The sequence below is a fragment of the Tachypleus tridentatus genome, chromosome 1, assembly GCF_004210375.1.
Source record: "Tachypleus tridentatus isolate NWPU-2018 chromosome 1, ASM421037v1, whole genome shotgun sequence".
NCBI lineage: Eukaryota > Metazoa > Arthropoda > Merostomata > Xiphosura > Limulidae > Tachypleus > Tachypleus tridentatus.
The window spans coordinates 123,070,666-123,076,665 of NC_134825.1; the positions used below are offsets into that span (position 1 = coordinate 123,070,666).

The following is a 6,000-nucleotide window of genomic DNA, read 5'->3' on the forward strand; positions in this document are numbered from 1 at the left end:
CCTATGTATGTAATAACCTAGCCCTTAAGTTCTATAATGATATGCATTTTCACTTAATTTTTTATGTTCATTTTAAAATTCAGATTTATGAAACACCTACCTACCAATATTATTATAGTAAACCATTATAATAGCTACACATAAAAGTCATGTAGGAAAAAGTGCTGAAAAAGCATAACAAACCTTCCAAAAAGCTTAGTACACATTGAATTTCTCAAAGAATGCAAAACTTTTGACTATGTCCAAGAGTTGGTGGTGGGTGGCGATAACTAGGTTTCTTGAGCTGCTAAATTAGGGACGGCTAGCGTAGATAGCCACCGAGTACCTTTGCGCGAAATTCAAAACAAACCAAACAAAAGCGGAAGGAAAGATGAAAGCCCCATTTCAAAATAATTATAGACCTTTAGGAACTTACAACATCACTAATTCTGACATGGTGTCGTACTTAAGTTATAAGGCATATAAAATGCAAAATAAAAATGACATGACCTTTCACACTATTTTTTTACATTTCTCTTCAAAATACGAAACGAATTATTATCATTAAATTTTAATTAAGTGTGATTTCTTAGCCAAACAGTAAACACACTTTTCAGAAAAAGTACACAACAAATATACATTTTCAATATACTGAAACTAGACATAAAAAAACACACAAAATATATTTAGGTGTGAATAATTTTGAAAATTTTTGGAATATTTTGGTAATGATGGCAGGCAAGTCTTATCCAGATTCTAAAACTAATGTCTTAACTATAAGGTACGAACAAGTCCATTGATTACGAAACAACAATAACCATTAAAAATTATATCAGTCATTTTTCTGAAAGAGGAATAACAATACAATAAGGTATGTTACGTATCCTATAATATAATGTATGAGATAAGTAATAATAATATTTAAAATAATTATGATATACATGGACTCTTGCAGACTATCAAAATGTTAGGAAATTCAAGTTTTCTAAAAATCATTAAGACAAATTGAGGTATTTTATCTCCAACAATGTGATGTTCTGGGATCATAAATTCCCAGGCGCATATCTCCTTAAGATGATATGCAGTTTAGGGATGTTTTTATATGTGTAATGACACAAATGGCATAATCAATTTCAAATAGAAATAGATATCGCTGATTAGCGTTGACTACAAATATTATAAATCAGAAATTTCTAATTTGAATATCGGTTCACAGTGTCCATAACTTTACCATTGGACTGAAGCTGGCTACTTTCTATACCGTTTTACCTCTTCAGACACACAGGTAGATAGATACGTGTACACAGAATTTCATCATACTCCTTTAAACGGAAGTTGGTTATTACAAGGTATTGTCAACACTGAAATACTGTTTTTTTCTGGGTGTAAATCAATGATCCAAAAAAGGGGGAGGGGTTAAGAATGAAATTCGAGATCTTTTCACTTATTGTTATGTATATTTCATGACTAACCACTCTTGTCTTGGCACTGTTTTGTATGTTAGAGGGTTACGCCCTTCTTGGAAAGAGTGCTACATTAAAAGAAATTCACTTAGTTGTATTGTAATTCATAATAGCCTTAAAGTAACTAGCATATCAAACCTTTATTTGTAATCATTTTAAAGTAAACATACCCAGTGATGAATTCAATTTCAGCAAAGAAACCACTGAGAAGCTCAAGTTTTATTCAAAAATATTTATCTGTTTTACAAGAAGCTTTAAAAAAAATCAAAAGAGTTCACTGTGCTTTTTAACATTATAAATCAGCATATCCAAGCTTATCAATTAATGAAGTTATTATAACCATCATTTGTTTTGTACGTTGTTGATTAATCTTTGTAATATCCTGCGCACGTGCACATTGTATCCAAATCATTAATTCCAGTTTGTCACAGTTGGAAAAGGTAAAGAACTGAAAGACATACCAGTTTGTGAGAGCAGCAGTTTCATTTTACATAATAATTTGGTTTCGAAACAACTTTATCATGCACAAACTTTCCAAAAATATGTCATCCTCAGTGTTTTCTTTATACGTCTTGAAACAGCCTACGTCATGTGTGACAGATTTACTATTGTTTATTTATTTTGATATCGATGTTTGTGTAAGTTAAATTTATATTTAGAAATGCATGTCACTTATATTGTTGAATGTGAATTGCGAAATTCCCGCCTATTTCCTAAATTTGTAGAAGATTCTCGGGTGTAAGGATCAATAATATATGTTTTATAAAAGCGCTAGCATATTGTTGAGCCAACTAAAGTTTGGAGAACCTCACCTTAACGTTTATAATCTGACGCATTGAGAGACAGTTTATATTGTAGGTTTGCTACAGTTGATATACTATAAACATCGGAAGCTATAACTGTGATAAGCACTTATCAATCTGAAAACTACAGAATGTTTATGAATTTCGAACATTACAAATCATCTAACTTCAGCAGACTAACATTGGAAGATAGCACGTTAGTCACACGTGAGGTTTTCACCGCTGAGCTAGCTAGCTTCCCGTTAAATGAATTGTACATATATCAAGTGAAAAATAATACGCTCGTCGTGAGCCCTCGATAAGGTATCAAGGAAGTTCCGATCCGACAGAAGATTCACGTCTGTTTGCAAGTTTGTAAAACGTTTGTATATGAAAAATTATTTGTAATAACTGTGATTATAATTTGTATTATTATTTGTATATTAAAATATATTTGTATTATGAAAACTGTGTTTATCAATCTTGTTGGCAAATATCATATATTTGATACATATCGACATATAATTAACTTTTAAATTTAAATTACAATTTTAATTCAGTTACAGGCTATTTAAAGTCGTAATATGTCACACGATAAATTGCAGGCTCATCCGAAATAATTATAATAGTTAACACGTGATGAAATATTCCCAAAAATATCATTCTCAATACACCTTTACTAATTTTTTTTTCTCTCGGCAAGTTGTTTCTAAGATAAAGTAATGTGGCATATGGAAATTTCTTTATAATATCTTATATATGTCTTAGCATGTAGAATCTCAAGGCGTTTCATTTATTCTTTTCTAGCACAATGAGTACATTACACAAAAGTAACACATCAAAAAATACATGGAACATCAACTGTTTGATGACTTCACACAGAACTATCCAACGTTAAAATATCCGAAACCAGTACAGTATTGACACTTTATGTGGTACTAAACAATAACAAAGTATCAAACACCAGTACAAAATTGACTTTACATGAAACTATCTCATGGCAAAGTATCTGAACCCTCTACATTGCTGACATTATACGGAATTATCTCACGGCAGGATAACAGAAACCAGTACATTACTGACACTTTACCCGAGACTCTTCTGTGGCAAAGTATCCAAAACCTGTACTTTGATGGCTTCATCTTGACAAAATATTAGGCACTACTAAATGGCCTTTAGTAATACGATAAGTGCCTTAGCAAATATAATTTACAAAGTGGTCAGTCCATCGTTGTTCCAATTTTTGTACGCAACACCTGCAAATGGTAAACTTATATACGTGGTATCACATACAAAGATTAATGTTATTTTTGTGAAGCAGACAGCTGCACATATATTCGACGATTGTGAATATGACTGACTACACAAAATGTGGCTGTCTCTAGCGTAATATTAATATACACATTCTAGTACACTATCAGGCCACAAAGGAAAAGGAATTACTCCTTTTAACACCTCAAAAATAAGAAAGTAAAATAATTTGCGAAGGTTAATCTTAGCGTTATTATGTATAATTACACGTGAATATATTTATTTCCGAAAAAAAACAACCAACTTTTCATTCAAACTCTTACCAAAAGGCACACGAAGCTTTATAACTTTAGGCAATGGACAAATTTATTCTGAAATATAAAGCACTTTAATATTCCAATTACACTAGAAATATGAAACTGACTCACACGATAATTCAAAGATAAGACCCCCCCTCTTTTCCAAGAGATAAAGTACACATATATACCTTCAACTGCCCTAAAGCTTTCTTATGATATACTCGATAAGAATCCCACAGTCAGTATTAAACTACTTCACAAGTTTTTAAAAAGACAATTTTAACTTCTGGTATACATATTCTTTACGCAAATAAAACAGGCAAGAGATATTTGACTTTAATGTATTCAGAAATGCTTGTTCTGGTAAAAACTGTCTTGCCTTCTTTTCCTTAAACTTAATTTGTCCTTCTTTTTTAAAGGAGAATGACTTACATTTAAGCAAACTAAATCAAACAATAAATCCATGGTGATCATGTAAGAAATTGTTCACAATGTTATGCTAAAATATACATTTGCCGCTACTTAAATTCTGATAAGATTTCATCACGAAACCAGATTATGTATTATGTATTAATTTACACAAAGTGTAACAGAACTAGAGATTATTTATGAAACTTCTAAATCAATAAGATAAACTTGTACTTAAAAACTACGATATGGATTCACAGTTGATACTCTAGAACTAGTAGTAATGAGCTGAAGCGGGCATTAAGAATATATTTTACCTCAGTCACATATTTTATATCTACTTTTGGTTAGAATATACTGATATAGAACTTTTGAATTTGATTAGTTTCTTACCTGTTACTTGGATTCGTTTTTGTTTTTTCGGTCGCAAGGTAGATTTGAAAAATTAAACCTGGTTTACTAATACTATAGTAATATTAACTGGTACCGCTTAAACCGAACTATTACGAACATCTGAACAAAATCTCTCAGGGTGATAAGCACATCATTTCTACTTTGATTTTAGAATGGTACCAACGCTAGTTTATATGCAGAAAATATAACCCTGCTTTACAGTAACATGGCCTTCTTGCGTGTTTTCCGCTAAGTGCTAGTCTAGATTAGAAAGCTCGTAACGCAGCACAAGATAATGCACGAAAGATGTTTGTCTCTGTTTACTTGAGGAAAAGTAGAAAGTGCAACAGCTATGAATAATTCTAATCTGTGTACGCAGTCAGTAGTCTAAACATGGCCTCAAGCAGAAGTCATTAGACAGAACACAACTGCGAGAAACACCACCAACTATCTCCTTCACCAACTACTCAACATATACACACGCTGAAGCTGATCTGAGCGCTCGCTTTTCCTCACGTGAAGCCGCTTTCTCATTGGATGCAGGTGTGATTCGAATGATTTTAGCGTCCTCAAGCGGTAGGCAGTTCAAATTCGTGTACAAAGTAGGGTAAGCGCCAGCTTCGAACGGTTTCGGCAACTGCATGAATATGTCAGGGGGTGGGAAAATATATACCGTGGTAGAGCAAGGAAACAAATGAGCCGCCAACCAGGTTCACATGGCTAGTCATGGATAGAACAATGCTGTAGACCATAATAGAATAGTTAGGTGGTCGGAAGAGGCCCAACTACCTACCACACGTCGAAGGCTGAATAAATAATGTTCAATTATTAATAAAGCTGACTTGGCAAAATCTCTTAGATCTATTATCCATTTTAAAAAAAGTTATTAATGTCGAACCCACAGTATACGTTGTATTTGACATTGTTATTGAATATATACGCCGTAAATAACTCCAACGAAGTTTTATGCATGCACAAAATACGTCTGTTGATATGCAAATATTTTTATTATAAGTTGTTCCGGTAACAATTAAGTCGTTTTATTATTATACTTGTTTCAACGGCGAAGACAGTAAAACGCTAGAAGAATTTTCAATTCTCACCATACGTTAATTTATACGCGAAAATAGTTTATTTTGCTGGTCTGTTTTCCAGTTGTCTTTCAACGCTAAAATGTGAGGTTCAATTCCTCACAGTGGACAGAGCTCCAATAACCTCCTGTGTGGCTATGGGCTGAAACAAATCATAAATAGTGCTGCAGTCGTAATCACTGTCTAGTGAAAGTGGAAAGGCATGAAAACGCCCACAACAGAACTGAACTGTCATTACACATTATAATCTGGGGACAAAATAAGTTTAGCTTTTTCCAATGATTACAGATTTTTTCTGCTGATTTCAAAATATAAAGAATTACAATAATATAAA

At 32.6% G+C, this 6,000-nt stretch overlaps 1 protein-coding gene across 3 annotated transcripts in view; it reads right to left on the reverse strand.

Annotated features, from left to right (window-relative positions):
• LOC143222583 (latrophilin Cirl-like) overlaps positions 1–5,127 on the reverse strand; it is a 104,278-nt gene extending 99,151 nt beyond the window's left edge. Inside the window, exon 1 of one of the 3 annotated variants that reach the window (XM_076449287.1) lies at positions 4,576–5,127. The gene's annotated coding sequence lies outside the window, so the exon portion shown is untranslated. The remainder of the gene's footprint in view (positions 1–4,575) is intronic. The other 2 variants (XM_076449277.1, XM_076449285.1) reach the window with 2 other exon arrangements.
• Positions 5,128–6,000: the final 873 nt, after the last annotated feature.